This window comes from Dermacentor silvarum, unplaced genomic scaffold (genome assembly GCF_013339745.2).
Source record: "Dermacentor silvarum isolate Dsil-2018 unplaced genomic scaffold, BIME_Dsil_1.4 Seq1132, whole genome shotgun sequence".
Classification (NCBI taxonomy): domain Eukaryota; kingdom Metazoa; phylum Arthropoda; class Arachnida; order Ixodida; family Ixodidae; genus Dermacentor; species Dermacentor silvarum.
Genome location: NW_023605597.1, coordinates 24,208 through 47,722, shown reverse-complemented (window position 1 = coordinate 47,722; position 23,515 = coordinate 24,208). Strand labels below are relative to the sequence as shown.

At 42.0% G+C, this 23,515-nt stretch overlaps 1 long non-coding RNA gene across 4 annotated transcripts; it reads left to right on the top strand.

The window, feature by feature from the left end:
• The first annotated feature begins 11,214 nt into the window (after window positions 1-11,214).
• LOC125941703 (uncharacterized) lies at window positions 11,215-23,210 on the top strand. 4 transcript variants are annotated; one of them, XR_007464560.1, is made up of 5 exons: window positions 11,215-11,823; window positions 12,489-12,582; window positions 15,988-16,105; window positions 17,157-17,421; window positions 23,089-23,204. It is a non-coding gene; the product is annotated as an uncharacterized LOC125941703 (long non-coding RNA). The 4 variants fall into 4 exon arrangements; XR_007464561.1 differs by having other exon boundaries at window positions 15,988-17,421; window positions 23,092-23,210; XR_007464559.1 differs by lacking the exon at window positions 15,988-16,105.
• Window positions 23,211-23,515: the final 305 nt, after the last annotated feature.

The following is a 23,515-nucleotide window of genomic DNA, read 5'->3' as shown; positions in this document are numbered from 1 at the left end:
GAATTCGGGGTAGGATTTATAGTCCATAAGGCTATAGCGGGCAACATTGATGAATTCTACAGCATTAATGAGAGGGTGGCAGTCGTCGTAATAGAGCTTTATAGGAGGTATAGAATGAAGGTTGTACAAGCCTAGGCCCCAAGGGGTTCAGGCAAGGAGACACAATCTCTCCAATGCTATCCACTGCATGCTTAGAAGAAGTATTCAAACTCTTAGACTAGGAAGGCTTAGGAATGAGGATCAACGGCAAGTTTCTCAGCAACCTTCGGTTTGCAGATGAAATTGACCTATTCAGAAACAATGAGGACGAATTACAGCAAATGATTAAGGACCTTAATCGAGAAAGTGCAAGAGTGTGGTTGAGGATTAATATGCAGAAGACAATGATTATGTGCAATAGCCTGGCAAGGGCACAACAATTCAGGGTCGCCAGCCTGCCTCTAGAATCTGTAAAAGAGTACTATTATCTAGGGGACCCTGATCATGATAAAGAAATTTACAGAAGAATAAAATTGGGTTGAAGTGCATAGGGCAGACATTGCCAAATGCTGTGAGCTTACCAGTGTCGTTTAAAAGAAAAGTGTACAATCATTGCATTCTACCAGTGCTAACATATGGGGCATAAACTTGGAGATTAACAAAGAAGTTCGAGAATAAGTTAAGGACCACACAAAGAGCGATGGAACGAAAAATGTTAGGCCTAACGTTAAGAGACAGGAAGAGAGCGGTGTGGATCAAAGAAAAAATGGGGATAGCCGATATTGGCATTAGGCGGAAGAAATGCAGCTGAGCAGGCCATGTAGTGCGTAAGATGGATAACCGGTGGACCATTAGAGTTACGGAATGGATACCAAGAGAAGGGAAGTGCAGTCGAGAATGGCAGAAAACTAGGTGGGGTGATGAAGTTGGGAAATGTGCAGACGCAAGTTTGGGGAATCAGCTAGCGCAAGATAGGGGTAATTGGAGATCACAGGGAGAGGCCTTCGTCCTGCAGTGCACATAAATATAGGCTCATGATATCTATCTATCTATCTATCTATATATATATATATATATATATATATATATATATATATATATATATAAAGAAAACAGCAATAAAACCTAGAAAATACTCAGACTACATCCGGACGCAACCTCGAGATCGGCGCATGTTCTCGTGACAGCCAGAATAGACAGAGTGAGTTTGAAGAGAGAAAAGCCAGGAATGTGAACCAGACGCACGTGCGGTTCGGTACCCTGGGCTGCGGCTAGGGAATATATGGAGAAAGAAAAACGAAAAAAAGCAAGATAGAAAGCATTGCGACAGTGATGCTTTCAAGGCGACAACATATGTGCTATATGGAGAATGAATGCGTTATGAGAAGCCAAATTTACTCCAGAAGTTTCGAAAAGGAAAATATTGATTAAGAATTGCATGCCGCAGGAGTGTCATTACATAACGGAGTTTGTTCATGGTGTATTTCTCGCTATAGTGTCTGACTTTATTTTGTTTTCTTTCGCAGGGAAGCGATGTATGGTCCTTCTCACTGATGACGCTGTGAGCAACGGGACTGATAAAGCATGCCAAAGCATGTATAACAACTCCTGCGGAAGTAATCCACCATATATTCAAGTGTTTAATGAGTCTTGCAAGACTGATTATCCCGCTGCATAGTTAATAAAGCGTTAAGCATCTGCTTTTTTGTTTGAATAAACCAAATATAAGGAGACCTGCATACGGTGTTGTTTACCGTATGCAGGTCTTCTATACACATCAGTTTGTGTTTTGCGGTTGGCAAGGTGTAAAAATATTAAGTTTTCTACGACCCCAACATAGTAGACCTCGACGTAAAACTGTATAGCAAGGTATTTAGCAATAAAAGAGCAACTGTAACTTATATTGGCCACATTATACTAAATTTTAGACAGCTGACGAAATATCCATACTTGAACCGAGTTTCTACAAGCATTCCGTACTTTTAGTACCTTTATGGAGCGCTTAACAGATTCAGTAGAGCGAAGATAGACAACGATACTTAAGGATGAAATGAAGTGGTGAAGATAATATTTGAGGTTAAAAAGGCTTCGGCACAACATTTACATTGGGTAAAACTTTAGGTGCCTTCTGCGTGTAAGCTTGACTGCAAATAACAACCACCAGGTATTCTAGGAGATATTTCTTGCTCTCCACTCACTTTCAATAGCACCTAGGGCAACCGCAACTAGCGCGAGCTGGAGTGCCTTGCAGAGAAGTCACAATATTTGGTGAGATAGGGGAATTTATTATGAGAGTAAAGCTAAAAGGCTCGGCTTGAAATAGTGTGTTGACATTTGTGCTTGTTTAAGCTTTCTTTGCGGGGACCGCATATAATAGTGTATCTAAGGACGCACCGAATCCGGATTTCTCGTGGAAGCGGACGAGTGTTCCGCGTACCATCTGGATGTGAGTGCACCCAACGACGGACGACGCCCTAGCAGATTTTACTCTCGACCGCAGCGCGTGCAGCCGCTACCAACACACTGGTTTGAGAGTACTCAAAACGATGAAGGTTCACATGAAACGGCATTTGGCCGCAGTGGCGTTCGTGTTATCGGAAAACGGAAATTGACAAGGAAGATTATTTGTTTCCTCGAAAATTATCTTGTTGCCAGAAAGACGGAATTTGAAGAAAATAGTAGGGAATTCAAAACCTGCTGTACAAAGAGCTCCTGTACACTGACCTCGACGAATACTGGAGGCTACTGCGTGTCAGCTAAGAACAGTTTCTGCAACTGCTGTCGCACGTGGGACCCCCATACGAAGCGAAAATACCACGATGCGGCGATCTATATCGGCAGAAGCACAGGTGCAGGTTACAGTGCGATACCTAGCCTCAGGTAAGTGTGCCACGTTGTCAGACTTTCGTAGAGAGCGCCGTGATAAAAGTAACAATTGAAGCAACTGATTATAGATCGATAGCAACTTTCGGTCACATTTCAAGTGCTCTTCTTATATTTGGCTCGTGTTGTGGCGTCTAGCTTTGATCGCACTTTCAAAATTCAATGAAGATCGAGGATATGCTTGTGCAAAAGGGGTATGACGCGTACACACCATATTGTGACGTTTCCGTGTTGGGGCATCAATTTTTTGCTGATAAACGTATTCATGGTCATACTCATTTTTGTACTCGTACCTGCAGCGTTGACTGTAATTGGTTTTGGCTGATGTGTTGATTTACAGTTTTAAAATCAACCCAGATATAATATGAATTTCTTCCCATCCTACCTTTTCGTTCTCTTCTACACTGTAAAAAAATTCTTCAGTTCACGCTGAACGTTGAGGGTGAAAGATTGGGCACTTTTGCGTAGATGAAAAACTGAGTTTTCGTAAAACGGGCAGCCTGTATAAAATTTTTTGTTGTAGAATGAAAAACGGCTAGTTCCGTAGTTGTGACCACGGAATCGTCCGTATTTTCCAAATAAGAATAAAACGGTGAGCTCCGCAGAACGAAAATTCTGTAAATTGGGCCGCGTACTTGTGTTTACAGTACATGCTAGTAATTTCCTAACTAAAAAAAACGGAGAGGCTGTGGTGAGCAAAGGTATTGACATAAAACACACAAAAAGAACAAAAAACGAATAAACACCTTTTTTTCGTTGTTCTTGTGTCGTTGTTTTCTATGCTTGCATTTCTGTACCAAGAGTCCGTACGAACTTGTTCAGCTTTATCCTGGTTCGTATCAACAGGTGCCAACTCTGTTTGCAATATTTCAGTATTTTGTAAGTGATAATGCGGATCCATATCTCCAGCCAATGAGAAAATTGTTTGATTGAAATCAGTTATACCAAGTCGTACATAACAACATGGCTAATTCGCATCAGATATAGCTTGAAACGTGGCAGAAATCAATGCACGTAGGTGGGCATATACCACCCTGAATGTGCTGTTTGCAGGTTTCTTCCTTGTGTCATTGTCTTCTACACCGCTTCATCTGCGTGTCAGTGTTGTCATGTAGTATTTGAGTTCTGTACTTCACATGTACAAAGCATACATACAAATTCGCACACAAAAAAGCAACAAGCCACCTGAATCTGAAAGACACGGCGTGTTTGTTCTGCTTTACTGAAAAAAAAAAGAACTTGCATGACAAGACACTAGAAATGGATTGACTAGAAGAAATATTGGTTGAGAATCGGAATAACTGATTGCTTTGCCGATGTCTTCTGCTTTGCCTGAAACGGAAAATAAACACCAATAGATTAAGAATCTTTATTATCGCCACCATCAGCACCATTTTTACTGAGATACATAAACAATAAATGATTTCTTATTCACGATCAGGAAATCAGGAAATAGTGCTCTCGTCAAAAGAAATGGTTCATACTCAGCCTTGTTGGTATGCGTTTCTAGCCCTAAAACATGAAAAGCTTCAGATGGAAACTCCCAAGTCAATTGCTGGTTTGCTTAGAACAGGCAAAGAAGTCACGTGCACATTGACATTCAGCGATTACATTTTGTGCATGTAGGTAGAGCTACCACGACCACATACTGCGGACCATAGCTTTTAACTTTCACTGCTCTAACAGACAACCTTGCAGATTTTATTGTTTCCCAAAACAATGAAGCACTATTGAAACAAGCTCAAACCACGCATGTTGTACAATTCCGATGCAAAACAAGCAAGCCAGAGGTACTGTCCAGACGGCAAGCTCAAAAATGAGTAACAATGCAAAGAAAGTATGCCTTGCACCACAACATGTGCGCCTTTGAGGTCCTTTCATATTTGGTTTGTTGTGTGATGAAAAAAGTATCAATTTGCAATATTCTTTTTAAGCAATAAAGATGGAAATTATGGTCGTCAGTGCGTCTACATAAGAACTCCATATTCTTAAAAAGTGATAATTATGCGCTATCTTCACCCAAAAATTTGCCCTTTCGTCATTCCTTGCTTTTCGAAGCAAGCTGTAGCATTTTCGCAACGTAAACGAAAGGAAGCTGCGACAACAAGTACGCATGGATTCCACATGTGACAGCTTCAGGCAGTACCGTTTATTCTGTTCATTCCTTGTCTTGCAATCCCACAACCAAACAAATCATGCAACATGTCTTTCCAGGGAGCGTTACTTCCGTTATGTGCTTAATGTGGAAATTTTAACACGAAAGTGTTTTATGCCGGGGTCCACCAAGACTTCACTGACGTATTTCCGTCACGGAAATACGTCATAGAACATAATACAAAGAAAGAAACCAGAAGAAAAAGTTCCACAAACATGCAAAATTTGGAAATCGAACCCACGACCTCTCGGTCCGCGACGATAGATCGCCGAGCGTTTAACCCATTGCGCCACAAACGCATTTGCAGAGAGCTACACAGACGCGCCTTATATATCTAACACTCCTCCGTGTACCCGCGCTCTTGCTCGGGGCGGTGCCGCCGCCTACGAGCAGAAAAGAGAAGTACTGCATTATGACACTAACGCGCACCGACAGTGAACGCTTCGGTGGTCTCAGCACTACGACGCCTCGATGCCAGCATTCGAAGGGACGCTGGCATCAAGAAGCACTACCAACGCCACCTAGGTGGCGTTCACCGTACTCAGCACAGCAGAGCGTGGCCTCCGCAATTAGCTCTGAAAATGTTTCTGAAGTTGATCGCGGAGGCTGCAATTACGACGCGCTGTACGCGCTGATTTGACTCGGTGACGATTCAGTTACGTGCTTTGTCTTGCGCGTTGTATTAGTGTGTCAGTTACGTGCTTCGTCTTTCGCGTTGTGCTAGCGTGTGCAGCGTAGTGCAGCTTCCATCTGCACGACGGTTGCTCATGGTCATCGACGTTGGTAGTCGTGATGGAGGAGACGTGCCACCAGGCGTCAGCGTGGGTGCATCAACGCCTAAGGGCGCTTTAGCCACAAAACACCAATAGACATTATATATCAATGTGCAATAAACATTACACTACTTCTGTGAAGACACGTTTCACTTTCGTGTCCTATACCGATTCCTATATAAGAGGGATCAACCAAATTTTTTTTAAAGAATCCAGCCTCGCCTAAAGGAATTTTAAAGCAGAGGTCAAACTAAAGCAATGCCCAAACATGAACGCTTCTCGTAGATTTTGAGAGTCAAGGAGGTCAGAGCTATTTCCCCTGAATTTCTACGACTTTCATGACAACAGGATGGCCAAATTCTGTGTTGTTAATAGATGTAGAGAAAAACACTGAACTTCGGCCAACATGTGAATCGTTGTGTCACGAGCGAAAGCGGACGACGCTTGGTGCATACGTGTCTCGCACCTTGGCGCCGAGAAAACTACAAAGATCAGCGCCGAGCTAGCGCTCGCGAGGCGGGCTCGAGCAATAAACAAGAAGGGTCAGGAAGTCTATTCCTGGTATCCACTGTGCATGAATGCGTCTTAGGCCACCCCAGAGCCCATAGAAACCGACGGCCACAACGGAACGTCACATTTGGCCCCCAATGGCTCGGTGTGAGCTACGAAGACGTTTAGTCCTTTTTTACATAGAGACGTCGCTCGCTACACGCTCCTTTGGTAGAACCACTGAGATCAGGACAGCGCGGCTCCGTAAACCCAACATGGTGACCGCCCAGTGTTCCATCGATGTGTTCGAACAGTTGGATGACGCCGCCCGGGTGGAGGCCTACAGGGCAGCTGTGTCCGAAGCAGGTGCCCTAAGTACCGAAGTGGATGAGCTCAGGCGCAAATTGGAATGATTGAGAATAATATTTTCGGAGGGACACGATAAGGCCAAAGAAGTCGACCCACCAAAGCCACCTCTTGACCCGCAGTTGCAGGCAAGTAACGACTTATTTTGCAACTTACTTGTTCCGATTGTGGAACGCATCGAGCGCTTGGAGTCCAAAACGCGGGAGGGCTCGGACGCCGAATCCTGCAAGCGTACGGAAACGAGCGCGGCGTCGACAAACCTTCAACGCGGCTTGCAAAACCAACGCGGCAAAGCTAAAGACGAAGCTACGTAATGCGTCTGTAGCGGCTCGGTGAAGAAGCTCCCGACCGACTTTCAAGTTTCGCGGCAAGCTCCTTATCACATCTTGGAAAAGATGTCACCGCCTGGTTTCACCAAGTTTATTTTTGGTTCAGAACCTTCAGCGTTCATGAAGAGGTCGCGATACCCTTCATTATCTCCAAGTTCCCAGCTAAGGATTTCACATGGATGCGTCAACACTTCAAGATGGCCAATATCATTACTTGGGCTCATCTGAAGGCAGCATTCCGCCGCCGTTGCAACTTAGATTGTGATGTAACCTCTAAGCAGCGAATGTTCGGAGCTACACAACGGGCAGGAGAGTCATGTACAGACATCGCATACCGCAAATTGCACCTCATGGAAAAATGCAGTTATCCAGTATTGCAACAGAAGAAGTGTCAGGTCATCATGAGTACATTTTAAGCCAAGGCCAAGAAACAATTTGACAAGAATTTTGAGAATCTGGGTGACATTATAGACTCTTTTCTGCGCTTCGACCAGAGCAGTAATTCCGAGGAACACGTTAAAGTTCTGGTTTCTGTTGAACCTCCCTCACCGCAGACCACGGAACGCGCCGTTTTGGAAAAGCGTTTGTCGTCTCGGAAGTCTATGCGGAATCGTCAGCGCAACGAAATCGCAGAGTCGAGCGATTCCTCAGAGCATCACCTGCCACGGAAAAACCTGCCTCAAAGGGAACATGCGAACGTGAAGCTGTCTTCGAGACATCCGACCTATCGTCTGCCGCTAACTGCAGAGTTTTTGAATTGGCAGGAGGAATTTGAGTCTACTTGCCCAAAAGAGCAGGTAAACTATCAACTGGTGACGCCAACGCCCGCGAGGAGTCATCAGCAATTGAGCACGTGTCTTGTGCTACTGAAGCTGTTGTTTTTTTCCGTTCCTCTCATCGTCAACGGACAACACTTAAAGGCATCTTGGACTCAGGTGCTGTGAAAACTTTGAATACTGCACCACTGGTTTGGAGACTGAAGCTACCTAATGGGCCTTCGTTCCTTCGTTTGGTAGGAGCAAACCGCCATGACTTGGAAAACTTGCGTCAAGTCAAAACTGTTGTAACAGTCGACGGCCAAACATCGCAGCATGAATTTGTCGTGGTTAAGCAGTTACCTCATGACGGAGTGCTGCTAGGCGACGACTTCCGACGGGCCTCAAGAGCCATCATCGACTGGGGTTCCCAAAGCTTTGCCGTGTCTGTTCCTTAGAGTTTACAAAAGGCCCACCTCATTAGGGAGCAAGCACTAACTGCTTTATCGCGGAAATGAGTTTCAGTGCACTGGCATTGCATGTCCAGAGGCAAAGATTGTGTGATGGTCATCAGAGACAAATCTCTTGAACGACCGCTATTCGGTCATTGTGGAGCACATGGTTGTAGATGCATTCGAAAAAATTGTCAGCGTTTTGCTGACGAACTGTTCATTCTAAGCCATCGCGTTTCCATCTCAGATGACAATTGTACACTGTAAAAACTTTCCGTCAATAGACGGAGGATTTCCGTCATTATACGGAAAAATTGCAGTAAGAATACGGAAAATATCTCATTTTCAGAAATACAGCAAGATTTCCGTTAAAATACGGAAAGTGCTCCCCGTTTTAAGTTTTACGGACATTTTCCGTAATAAACACGGAAAAATTGCAGTAAGAATACGGAAAATATCTCATTTTCAGAAATACAGCAAAATTTCCGTTAAAATACGGAAAGTGCTCCCCGTTTTAAGCTTTACGGTCATTTTTCCGTAATAATACGGTGACTACACTGTTCTGTACGAAACAGACAGAATTCCGTATTTTTGTTATGCGATCATCCGTATTTTTGCAAGGAAAAGTTTCCTCTAAGAATATTTTATTGCAAGGCAAATGGCGCCTGTGTTTGTACTGACGTTTATTTGGTGTCAGCACTATATATATATATATATATATATATATATATATATATATATATATATAAGTTTTAGTGAACGAAGAGCGGTGGCCATACATGACAACGTAAACAAACCTGCGCCGTTCAGGTGCTGGTGCATTGGCAATTACAATTGGTGCGCTATGCAAAAATTGTGCGCACTCTAAATCAGTACCGAAACGCAGTATAATGACCACGATTGCGTTTACATTTAACAAGAAATGGCCGCGAAGAGAACTGGCGGCCTATAAATCCAAGTACTGCGGCTATAGATGAAATTTTATACGGAGAGAAAGAATTAACTCAGGAGTGGAAGGGTTTTACTGATCTGTACAGTATTTGGTTTCAATCGCCCCATAGTATTTGCAAAATATCTCATCTCTGTCAACTGCCATTCATTGACACACCCCCATCACGCATATTCTGCACTGTTCAATTGTTGACAGTGTTGTCAATTTTTGCGGTAAGATGTAATCGCACGCATTTATTGTTATTTATTTATTTAGATACCCTAAGGGCCCACAGGGGCATTACATAGGGGGGGGGGGGACATAAAGCAGAGCACAATTTTCACAAATGAAGGAGCATCGCAGGTGGTAAATACAGCACTTTGGGGTACAGCAAGTCGTGAAACATATTAACAAGGTAAATATTCTTACAAAATTCACACTCAACGAAGCAAGAACAAAATAGCGAAAGCGAATAAGTGCTCTGGGAGAGAAAAATGTTACTAAAAGTGCTAGGATTGTAAATACGTTAGTAATGCTGAATAAAATAAGGAAGACTGTGTGTTATCGTGGCAATTCTGGAGGGTAACTGATTCCATTCTTTTATTGATAAGGTTAACGGCGAATTGTTGGACTTTTCCGTCCGGGTAAAGATATGGTTAACTTTGTAGGCATGATCGATGCGATGTGAAGTATGAGGTGACGGTTAAATGTGTGACCGGGCAAATGATGTGTTGCTGTGATACAGTGTGTGAAAAAAGCATAATCTGGCGAATTTTCTGCGCATTGCGAGTGGCATGTTGAGTGTTTGCTTCAAAGATGAAACGCTTTGAAATCGGGAGTAGGATGACATGATGAATCGCGCTGCTTTATTCTGGACGGCTTCGAGTAGATTGGTAAGGGCGATCTGGTAGGGATGCCAAATGACTGATGCATATTCCAGGGAGGGACGCACGAAGAAAGTGTACGCTTGAAGCCTGGTGTCCCTGTCGGCCAGATGCAAGCGTCGCTTCAGAAAGCCAAGTTTCTTTTGCGCTTTAGTTGTGATATATTTTTTTATATGGTCAGTCCATGTTAAGCTAGAATTTATGTAGACACCGAGGTATTTAGCCGATGTAACCGAGTTTACTATGCTATTGTTTAAAATATAAGTATTAGTTTGAGACTTTGGAACGGAAGTGAAGTTCAGGTGATTGGTCTTTTCTGTGTTAATTTGCATCTGCCATTTGCAGCACCATTCCGTTAGTTTATTAAGGTCAGATTGCAGTGTTATAATGTCGTTAGGGCTAGCCATATATCTCTCTGTAAATCACACAATCATCGGCAAAAAGGCGAACTGTTGAATTAATATTTAATGCTATGTCATTAATGTATATCATCATGTATCATTTAGCGCTTCATCTTGAAACAAGACCGGCGAGCGCACACTTTCTTGTACGGAATTCTGCTGTACAATAACAGATGGACGCATTGTGAGTGAAGAACAGAAACGATGGATGGTTAGGCTGCTTGACTCTCGGCATGTTTGAATGGGCAAAGTTCCGAATTTGTCGCTGTGTGGTGTATGTTTGTGTGCTCGTCATGTGCCGTCATAGCGCGGGTATACTTGCGCGGAATGTGTTTCACTCGGCTACAAAACTTTGCACGCTGCGGCATCGAACACGCACCAATACGTGTGCAAACTACGGGAAGGTGATCGAAGATGAGGGATATAGCACTGTGTGTACTGTCAAAAGGAAAGAAAGAAAGAAAAAGAAAAAAACGCCCTGTCCCGAGTTGGCATAATGATTCAACCTTTATTTCTTTTTTAACCCGACATGTAACACCATTTATTACATGAGCTTTATCCGTGGGTAAAAGTAATGGCACAACTCATTATTTGCCCGTTCATTACATGCACCAGCCAGTCCAAATTAACACTATACTAGAGCTTATTGACGCATCGCATTACACTCTAGCACGGCATTGCAACGCTCACCGGACTCTCGTCTGGTTGACTTCTCTGCCTTTCCTCTCCTTGCTTTCTCTATCTCTTTGTATACAATGTATACAAACAGATATCTCTTTGGGCAATGTATACAATGTATACAATGCCCTGTGGCAGAGAAAGCGATCTCCTCTTCCAGAGTTCAATTATTTGTCAAGCAATCATTTTACTCTTCCAACAACTACTGCATAAATGGGAAAACGAAACCGATTTTGTTTTGTTCTCCGCGCTCCCAGCACCAGGTGGAACCACGCGCGGCGCTTCCGATCTCGGAGGATGTAACAAGACGAGCGGTTGACGAAGCTGCATTGTGTAGCCAGCCGGTTTATCTTTTTATGTTGTACAGTTTGTTAGTTTACCGTAAATATGTCTTGATTTGTACTCAAGAGTGGAGCAAGGCCCTATGGAACAGAGATTGACGCATCGTGAGCGAAGAACAGACGCGATGGATGGTTAGGCTGCTTGACTCTCGGCTGTACGACTCTCGGCATGTTAGGACTGGCAAAGTTCCGAATTTGTCGCGGTGTGGTGTACGCTTCTGTGCTCGTCAAGTGCCGTCAGAGCGCGGGGATGTTTGAACGGAATGTGTCCCTTCGTCTACAAAACTCTGCACGCTGCGGCATCGAAGTCCTGTGTACGGGTGCACGTATGCGCTTGGATACGGGATAGCCTGCCCTCAACGGATGTTCAACAGTGTACGCACGCTGCGCGTACGCGTACGTATGAGGTAAGCCCGTTGTAATTCTATTTGTTCGGTTTGCATAGTGTAGCTGTTTAGATGATGTGTGGTAAGCTGGCGTGGCGAACAGAACTATTTGTTTTTCAAAAGGCCAGTAAACAGCGTCATAGGGCAAAAATGGCGCGTGAATGGGAAAAAGGATCACATAATTTCACATCGATCTCCATGGTAGCGCGATCGAAATTTTTTGTGTGGCGCGTATAACCTATTGCTCATGCGCGTTAAAAACTTAGAATAAGAGTGCATTCAGTTGCGCACATAATTCCTATTGACGCTTGTACTGTCACTATACGTGCGATAGTTGCCTCCTTGTTTGCATGCATTTTCATTGTAGTTACCAAAAAAAAATTGTTAGCTCTGCTGTGTCTTTCCTTGGTGCAACTGCTTGTGGTGCAGCAAGACGTTTTGCTTCTAATGATGTCTGGGCAATCCAAGCGTTCGTGTCGTGTAGCTAGCTGTAAATGTATCAGTTGCAAAAAAATTGTACATGCCAGAGAAGCAAATGCAATCAATATAGACTGTATTTTATAAATCCTTCAGTTGAACTGCTTAAGCAGAAAGTAGATATGCATGAAAATCAGATGATTGTGCTGATGCTTAGCAAGAACAAGGTAACATAACATTACTGATTCAATATTTTCTTTTACTGAAAGACTAGTTGCTGGTGTCCTGCTGGAGCTGAGAAGAGATCTGCTGCCTGCCATGAGACCATGTCTCTCAAGTTACCGCAATATTGTTGCCTTCAAAGTAAGTGGATTTGTTTCTCTCAGCATTTTACTACCAACCTGCATCATGGCAATCCACTTAGCTGTGTAGGTGATCACTGTTAGTGACATTGGAGTGCTGGTGGACAAGCACCCTTTGAATGTTACAACACACAGCTGTGGCAATATGTGAAGCTGTTAATATACAGAGTGTCCCAACTATGATGCATAAATATTTTTTAAATAAAGATGCCACGTAGCTGGACAAAACCAAGTTATTACGTTTGCCATTGCTTGGAGATACTGAGAATATTCTTTGCATTCTGCCTAATTAGATCATTAGTCTTAATTAATCAACCTCTCAATTACTCTAATCAGATGAAAAGTGTAAATGAGGAAATTGTAGAACACCATGAACAACTCCCGATACAGCATCCTGTTGTGCAAAAAGTGCTACATAAAAGTGTTCTTCCGAGCGGGAAAGAAGCTCGCGAATACACATAAAATTGCCGCATGAATGGCCGCTCGAGGCTCTTTGCGTGTATTCGTGGCTTTCTTTCACGCTCAGAAAAACTTTCATGTAGCACGTATTTCATGTAATTATAATATTTGAGAAGTTGATTAAATAATTTACACTTAATTATGCAATTAGGCAGAATGCAAAAAAAGTGAGTATCTCCAGGTGATGGCAAACTTTACCTTGGTTGTGTCCAGATACGTAGCATTTGCATATTTTCAAACCTTTGTGTGTTGGGACGCCCCGTATAAGCCAGATTTGTTTCTCCAAGTTAATATACTGATGACATTCGATTGTGGTCTAGCAGGCAAAAATGCTAAACAGGAAGAAATTTTAATTTGCTCTTGGTAGGTTGTTCAAGCAAATCAACCAAGTTGTTACACATGAAATGCGGCATTTGTAGGTGTGTTCTGCAACACTGCAGCCCTGCAGCCCTAAATAACTTTTGAGTAAAGTGCTACTACTATAATTTCTCTAAAGCATGCAGCAAGGTTCAGCATTCCAGGAGGCTGGCATCAAGAGAGATCTATTTATATGAATTTCATATGTGAAAATGAGGTGTTATTGTTTGGATGACTGTATAAACTTATGCTTTAATTCCAGTCTTGCATGAGGCAGACTTGGACGGGAAAATTGATTTCTTTTGGGCGATGTGGTACAAATGCATGGGGTAATGCTTGTATGCATACACATTACATCCCTATTGCTTAGCCAAGGGGTGCCCCTGCGTGTTAAAATTTACAGGGCTCAGATTGAAGAATGTCAACTTTTGTAAAATCAACTACACCTTTTAGATTATGAGATTACAATTATTGCATACCGTCATAGTGTGGTATATGGGCTGAATGTTTTTCACTTTGTCTATAAAACCCTGCACACTGCGGTATCATGAAAATTTATTCTATGTAAAACAAGCCATGCTGCTTGCCGATTTAAGCAAATATAAGGCAACTTTTCTAGGAATGTTTCTGGCCTTGTAATGTACTTCATGTTATATTCTTTAAGACTATAAAGCAGATTGTTCTTCTGTACATTTTCTGGAAACTTAAACTGCGGCGATCTAAACCACTTGGCAACAATGCTGTGATCGCTACCGCGTGTGGAGCAAACGCAGCTTTGCCTTGTTCAATTGTGTCGCGGGCACTTCTGAAGCGCTGCCTATTTAGTAAATAATCTTGGTGGCATGGAAGCGCCATCTGCTTCTATGCATTGCTTTGTTTTCTTGTGGCATCACGTCACATTATAATCGTAATATTTTTTTTTCGTTTTCTGAGAGTCTCATATTGCCCCCCCTCATCATGCTGTAATTGTGGTTGCATTATTTATGTGCAAATATTTATGTATAGATGACCACTGCTCCAAGTTCCATTTTATCGCAAAGTAAGCTACGAATACCCAAGGAATTATGTATAGCAAAATACCAAAGTCAAATTGCCGAACACAACCAAGCAGACTCAGTGCACAGTCTCTCACCAGATTGCATTGGTCATGCAAAGGTGCACAGCATACCTCTTTATTACTTGCTGAACAAGCTGTGAGAAAACTGAATATTTATGTAGCTTCAATTAAGTGCTATCAGCCATTACTTCTGCCCTCGGCAATTGTGGACTATTATCACGGCTTTTCTTTTTCTAACTCATTTTGCTTATTATAGAGGGATTACTGCCTGTGTTCATAGGAAATAAATCACATGGGCAATCAAACGCCAAGAATGTATAAACTTGGAACATTGATTGTGCAGTTTGATGGTTCAGAATAAGTAGAAATACAGCATAAAAACTTAACTTTTACTTGAAACAACAATAGAGCATACAGTAACCATACGTGCCTGCTGTAGCCCCTGTGCCAAGTAAATTTCAATTCTGCTTTTTGCATCCTATCAGAGCGCTGGTAACATGTTTCACATTTCTGTCAGCCAACTAACCTGTCTTGTAACAGTAAAAATGTGCCAACTATATTTTTAACAACATGCTAGAATATGCAGGCAGTTCGCTTAGAAAACTAAAGCCATAGAATCAATACAGTGATGCGACTTTCGGTTTGCATGTCACAGGTTGAGAAAAGTAAGGTGGGAGCTGTTTCCAATGTTCCGACTAGATAGCAAAGCTAGTATAAAAGGTTGCACACCACTGAGCTCTACTATGGGGGGCTGGATAGCGCATTGAGCGCCTTCGACTGAAGCCAACCTTGTCCCAGAAGTTGGTACTTCACGACTTTGCTGTGGCATTTCACCTGCACAGGAGTGCGGCATTTCTTCTGCTATAATGCTTGCCCTTTGTGCCGCAAGCTACCGAAGCAATCCAGAGAAGTATTTCGAGAAGACGTCCAGAATTTTCCATCACAGCACTGACAGCATCGCTAACATGAGTGGCGCGTGCTGAAAACACTTGTCAATCAGAAAATGCTTTCTGTAAGAAAAACTTATCACGTACGGGTTCAGAACATCGTAACAGCTCTCACCAGACATGTGGAGACATCGCCTAGATGTGGAAAACCACGAAGAAAAATTTTTATGGCAGCAATATTGTGCAACGGCACACACTAGTAAGTGCAGCGTATGCCCTACTTTTGGGACAAGCCGCTGCACGACACTGCATTTCCGCTGGCTTCATCTACCCCTGGCTCTGTGGGCAGCGAAGCGGCATCCAGCAAAACATAGTAGAGATCAGTGGTGCACATAGTATTTTATGTCCCCTTTCTCGATGCCAGCTGAACACACGGTAACTGTTTCCAAAGCAGAAAAACTAAGGGCAAGGGCTCTGTACACATTGCATCGTAAAGTGGCTGATGCTTGGGCAAAGCAAATACTGTGCATGGTAGATTTGTGTGAGGCAAGCTAGGAGTCAAAAAGCCTGCTGCATACTAGCAAATGACCAACATATTGTTGCATGTTGAAATTCTTTTTTTATTCCTCATCACTCATTTGTGTAGGGGAGACGGCTCTCACAACTGGAGAAGCCTGGGAAGCATGCAGTACTCCACAAAACCGGTTTCAACGTAAAATGTGTCTGCATCTCATAATTTCATGGCTGCAAGAGTGAGCCCAATGGTAAACACATCTGAGTGTTCATGATGTCATGCATTATCCACTTTATCTGCACGTCATACCTATCTTGACAAAGCTGATATTGCCTTTAGAGAAATTGTAGATGTTGTGAGCTTGCATTTCAGAACGCACAACAAGCTTAACACGTACAACACCAGAACAATTTGTTGAGAATTTCGGATCAGGAATCTTCGAAGCACAATTTGTTTAGTGGTGTTAAGATTCTGCTTAAGGTTGTTGATTATTACATTCATATAGTGTTCAAGCATTGCTGTAACAACATTCTTCGCTTGGAGTACATAGTAAGGGTGTACTCCACATGAGCTGGTGGCATTTTGCTCCATATTCAAAAACTGGTTTCTTCTTCAGTTGAGATTTTCAAGTTTGCATTCTTTATTAGCTGTTGTATGTAACCTATCCTAAATGTTTGAATAGTGAACACAACGTGACCTTTTTGATTGATTTTGTGGATTGTACACCCTTGCTGCAAACAATTTGAGATGATAACTGTTTCCGCCTTAATGAAAAATAATTGCTTGAAGCAGCCATAGCCACCAATAATACTAGCATGACACGATTATGAAAATTGTGATATTGTACTTTGATTTATAATGTTTTTAAACATATGGAGCTCTGCCTGTGGTGTAAATGGGTTCCTGATATCCATTCGTGATGCAAGAATTTGAAGAATAAACTGAAGCAAGAATGTTTACTTACTTTTCAAGAGAAGCTCATGGCAATTTCCTCATGAAAAGTAAAATAACTAGAAATAACTTTACTGAGCTGAGAAGAGTGCTACAATTGTCTCATTCGAATAGTGCCATATACAGAAGCTACAACAAATGTTTACTATTTTGGTTGCATTTGTATATATGGTCTTGTCACGTGTTGCAAGCTGTATTCAGAATGGCCACAGCTCAGTCATGATTGTGGCATTGTGCAATGAAGTACCGCTGGCATCACCCGGAAAGTGTCGCAAAGTTACAAATACAACTTTGAATGGGTTCTTTTAGGAAAAAAGACTTAGCTCAGAAAATTATCCTTTTTTATGCAGCCTGTCGAGACAAGGTTTCTTTACATGGCCATGGCGCTCAAGGAAGAAACCGAGACTGTAGACTGCCAACGTTCATTCCTGTTCCGGCAAAGACGGGCCAGCAGTAACCAGCAGGATTTTACAAAGTGAACTCATCACAGCTTGAGCCACTCCATGCCACAAGCAGTTGCTCCTCGAGCCACCGTGCAAAGGTTCCTTGGGGCACAAGTCCAACTCAGCGCCACAACCTTTCTTCTGCAGTTTTTCTACCTACTTAGCTAACCAGGTGGGTCAAAGATGGCAGAGGGAAAGGGAATCACAGCTTTAAGCATAGAACCTGCTCAAGCTTAATGCAGTTTGAGAGTGAACAGTGAACGAGAAATAGGTAGAGAGAAATAGGACACCTCTTCTCCCTCAGAGAATTGGCAGTGAAAAAAAAACAGCTTATGAAGGCTTGAATATTGGTCGGAATAATTTGGCATAGGTAGGATAATGACTATGAATGTTTCTGGCAAAGGTAGTGGTAGTAGGCTGAATAATCAAGGAGTTTAGATATAGATTAGAAAACAAATTTCATTACACTACCAGAATTTTAAATCATCCCAATAATTCTTTTAATTGACGGTTTATGCGTGTTGAGCGACAATGCTTCTTGATGCCTGCTTCTTGCTGAGATCATTCTTATGCTGCATAATTCACCTGTTCAAGTTCCATGTTTCTCCCGTCCAAGCAAATTTACATTCATCACAAGAAAACTTATAGATGATTTCCAGAAACTTGCTGATTAAATGAGAGAGCAGCATGCACCCCAGGCTTTCTTAGATATGCGTTCAAGAGCCTCAGATCTCGTGAATGTTAGACATACTCCTGCTGAGCAAGTTCTTGGTATCATCTACAAGGTCATTTCAGAATATGAGTTTGCTTAAGTTGGAGAAACAGTCAATCGAAGACATGTCAAGCGATATCGCTGTCGATGCATCTACATTCCAACTGAAATAAAAGTAAATATAGCACCAAATGCAAGAATTATTGGGATGATGCCATTCTTGCAGTGGAATGAAATCCTTCTTCTAATCTAAATATGCAATCCATAATAATTCAGACTACTAAATACTTCCAAAGGGGTTGCGTCGTGAATTATGCATGTTGTATTCCGTATTTTCTTACTATAAGACCCAACGATGCTTAAACAGCAGAGAAAACATTAAGAGCTGAGTACTTAATACTTTATATTGCTCCATAAATCAGTTTCCCTGCCAACATCAGCGTCCCGCGCTAATAATGTTTGGGAGAATGTGTGAAACAAGGCACCTGACCCATAGGGTAGTGCTGTTCACTTTGTTTGGAATGAAGGTCATACTGTACATGTATGTGATAGCCATACGTGTCATTACCTTTAAAAAAAAGGAAGCAAAACTGCGAGTCTGCCTAAGTGGAACAGATTCATTTAAAAAAATGTTTTGTGCATAAACAAACAAGGACGAAGAAAAGGAGCAACACAAGCACGATCGCGTTCTAACAACTGGTTTTATTTTCGAAGAACCATTTACTTAAGAACCCAGATCTGTGCTATCCAGTCAACACAACACATCAATAGCGTATATAACAACACTTGTGATAAAATGCCACGGATAAGCGCGACCCGGTCAACATAAAAACAGCAATGCGCATTAAACAAGCACTTAAGATGAAAAGACAGGAGCGAATATAGCAGTGAAACAGAAGGATGACTGATGCATTTTTCCTTTAGTTTTGCAATCCAGTGCGCTTCCACAATTTCTCTCGCGATTTGATTTCGATGCCTAAACAATATGCCGGTGCTTCTAAGTCAAGGTGAGCACGCATGTTCTTGACAAAGCATAGCCAAATGCTTACTAGGGCCAGCTTTCAGACTGGACAAGTGTTCCCTTAGTCTCGTGTTAACGCATCTTGCAGTCTGCACTACGTACACATGACCTCATGTCATAGGAACCTGATACACAACTTTCTTCGCGCAATGAAGAAATTGGTTCTCACGTGGATTTTTAATACTGCATTCTTTCTTTGCATCACCCTTACTTTCGAACTTACTTTTTATCCTAGAACACACACTACCTCTTGTTTTTAGCCGAAAGCACCACTTTTACTTCGTAACTCCCAGCCACCTTTTTAAGTCTGTGTGAAAGGCCATGCACATACGGAATCACTGAAACCTTGGAAGCTAATTCTTTCTGGCTTTGTTTTTTTGTGCATAGTTCTTTATCCTGTTTAAGTTTTTCATAAGTCTAGCACATGACGCCAGCATCACAGCGAGCAGGCACCTACCCGGCCTCTCTCAACCGATCAACTTGCTCAAGAAAGGCAATGTTTACTGTGCGGTAACACGACTTCAACAATGCTGACCGGCAACATGAAATGACTATGCCATTCTTCACAAGCCTGGAATGGTTTGAGGCATAGTTCATTAGCGGTTTTCCAGCTCGGGGCGTGAATGACCAACACACATGTTCTGGTAGAATTTCTAACTTGACATAAAGGAACTGTAGCTTGTTATCTACCGGTACTTCGAAGTAAAAGTCAAGCCTTCAATAGTAGTAGAAGCCTTTGACTCTAGGCAAGGGCTTAAATTTTACTTTGCAAGTACTGGTAGATAAGAAGCTACAGTTTCTTGTTAACAAGCTACATGAACTATGCCTCAAGCAATTCCAGGCTTGTAAAGAATGGCACAGTCATTTCATGTTGCCACTCAGCATTGTTGAAGTCGTGTTACCGCACTGTAAACATTGCCTTTCTTGAGCAAGTTGATCAGTTGAGAGAGGCCGGGTACCTGCTCGCTGTGATGCTGGTGTCATGCGCTAGACTAATGAAAAAACTTGAACAGGATAAGGAACTATGCACAAAAAATTTAAGGCAGAAAGAATTAGCTTTCAAGGTTTCAGTGATTCCATATGTGCATGGCCTTTCACACAGACTTAAAAAGGTGGCTGGGAGTTATGAAGTAAAAGTGGTGTTTTCGGCTAAAAACAAAAGAGGTAATGTGTGTTCTAGAGTAAAAAGTAAGTTCGAAAGTAAGGGTGATGCAAAGAAAGAATGTAGTATTAAACATCCGCATAAGAACCAATTTCTTGATTGTGCGAAGAATGTTGAGTATCAGGTTTCTATGACATGTGGTCATGTGTACGTAGGGCAGACTGCAAGATGCATTAACACAAGACTAAGGGAACACTTGTCCAGTCTGAAAGGTGGCCCTAGTAAGCATTTGGCCATGCATTGTCAAGAACATGCGTGCTCACCTTGTCTTAGAAGCACGGCACATTGTTTAGGCAACGAAATCAAACCGCGAGGGAAATTGTGGAAGTGCACTGGATTGCAAAACTAAAGTAAAAATGCATCAGTCATCCTTCTGTTTCATTGCTAGATAAAGAGAATTCGCTCCTGTCATCTTATCTTTAACATAGTTTCATCTTAAGTGCTCGTTTTATGTGCATTGCTGTTTTTATGTTGACGGGGTCGCGCTGATCCGTGGCATTTTTATCACACGTGTTGTTATATGCGCTGTTGATGTGTCCTGTTGATTGGATTGAGCAGATCTCTGGGTTCCTAAGCAAATGGTTCTTCGTCCTTGTTTGTTTGCGCGCAGAAAATTTTTTTAATAAAAAGAGTTTTTCAAAACTGTAAGGAGGTTTTTACTGTGTGCAGTTTAAAAAAAGAAAAAAGCTTCACAGCTGTTACTAAATGCACTCTCCAGAGCTTTACACTATGCAGCTGTACTAGTTTACACAGAATACACTTCACGTCTCGTCACGGCCCAGGTGGCTATTCAGGTTTTTCAAAGGTGTTTCATTGTATGGGACGGCACATACAGCATCACTTATTTGCAAGATATTGCATTCCAATTCTGTCATATGAGATAAATTCATTAGAGAGTTTTAAATTGCCCTAAATGTATTACAGCTGTGGACCAGTACACTGGCAGTAGCTTGCAGTAACTATAGCTTGTGGAAATATAATTGCAACTGCCATGTTATGTGTACCTGCTAGTGCACAGGCATCGGCCACAGAAATCTTTAGGGTACACTAGTTTCTTCTATTTTGGAGTACGCATCCTCCACCAGATTAAAATGTGAAGTGGATTGTCATTTGCGGCGTATACTCCTGCGTAAACTTTATAACCATTTCTCCTCATCTGCTCTACAGATCATTGTTGCTACAACTGCAAAAGCAGGGTGCCTGTTTACAGCACCTGTAGAGAGCAAAGTCGGCGAATCTTGAATGAATAATCATATAATTTTAGTATTTTCCAGCAAAGTTAACACTTTGTGTCTTCCACTGTGGTGTTTTTCAAATTCTAAGGTTGGCACATGTGCACAAGGTTTCACTACAGTATGTCATTTTGCAGGAAAAAGTGTATTTGCGCGTGATGTTCTGCTGCACAGAATGTCATGAGTTTTCTTATGTGTCGGTCACCATCTCGCAAACTGCTCCTTTCGGAGTTGGAAGGCAACATTAATGCGAAGCACATTTAATGTTCGAAAAAAAAGGATGTGCCCTCTGATCCCCTTATTTCGATGGGGGCGAAATGCGAAAACACCCGTCTACTTAGATTTAGGTGCACGTTAAAGAATCCCAGGTGGTCCGAATTTCCGGAATCCCCCACTATGGCGTGCCTCATAATCAGATCGTGGTTTTGGCACGTAAAACCCCACAATTTAATTTTTTTGATCTCCTTATTCTCCTCACTTGATGCCTAGTGTTCTAATAGCATGATCGACACGATGAGCATCAATGTGATGTGCAATTATTGTGTATTGGGGGCCAGGGTACATTCATTTTAGCAGCTTTTTCGGTTGACTTGAATCAGTATTGTAGAATGCTGTTTGCTTCTTTTACTCATTGTTACCAAATATCACTTTTGACTGCGGCAACAAGTATAATGTTGTTTGCTAGCACTCCTGCCAACCGATATAACTTGAAGGCATCTGTGATAAAAAAAACAGCTAATGATTTCCCAAGAGCTAAGGTCCAGTGAGACCAATAAATTTTAAGCTAATACCTGTGGATGGTACTGCTGAATGAATGCCCATCCAGTAGGACTGTCCATACCATTTTCTTCCATAAAATTACATTGAAGATTTGAACAGAATCTGAACATAGACTTGTCTGCAAAGTGATCCATTTCCTTATCCAAGTAATACAGCTTCAGCAGGAAGACTGAAACTTCAAGTCGTCAGTAGTGGCATGAACATACAGTAAACAGTGCTAAACTTTTCCCTATCTTGCACCTTTTATCATTTCCCGTCCCATTTTTTTTCACAGGCTGTTCTTTACTATTTATGGTCATACCCAGTTTAATTTGGTGTCCTTACTTATTTATTATTTGACCAATATCTTTTTTTCTTTATCGGATCTTGATGAAATGTTTATTGATAACGTACCTTCATTTGCCATTTCCACTGATCTTAACCAGACACATCATGTTAAAAGTTTATTTTGCCTAATTCTTCATTGCTTTTTTTGCCAAATGTCCAAACAGTTTATTTTAATTCCTATGTTGATTTCTGGGAAGAATAGGTCTACTAGGTCTACAGATCGTTTTCTGTTTAGGTCATCCCTACTCATTGTAACAACTTACAGCAGTGCCCCTACACACTCCATCACAATCACTGCGAAACACACCCTTCATACCTTTATTTTAACACTTTAGTTTCTCTTGACCTACTATATGCACCAGATGAGGGTAGGGGCGAGTGAGCTATGCACATCCAAAACCGCTGCCAAGGAAAACAGTTGCTGCCCTGATGACACGTATCTGTCGAAATGTTGGCTACAGCAACATCCCTTGTTTTGACAATGTTGAACCACGTTCATGGTTTTTTAATACTTCAGTTACCGCTTTGTTGTGTTCTGTGATTGTCTTTTGTTGCCACTTCCTTTAGGATGGAAATTCACCAACATTATTTGTTTCTCCTAACAGCAGCAAGTTTATCCTTGCAAGGCATGTGCGAACAGCTTTCACCAGGAAACAGTGCAAGACGAGTGGTCGAAGAAAATAAAATTGCTTCTGTGATCTAAAGTACTTGATGAATAAAATTTTGCACTTATTTGTATATATGTCGTGCAATTCATTCATATCACAAAAAGCAAAGTGTTTGATCTTTTGAGCTATTTCAATGTGTTGGCCAGACAGTTTTCTCCATAGCGACCTGCTGCTTCTGCAATGAGCTGCATTCATGACATTTGCATTAAAGGATATGTACTATCGGGGACAAAAGTGCCCAGGACGTGCGAGTGTCGACCAAATTGCATCTCTGCACTATCAGCCGCTATCATCTGCGTTGCAGACCACTTTCCGAATGCAAATGTTAGCGTGGCTGATCCCAGCAGAAAGTGCACCAATAAAA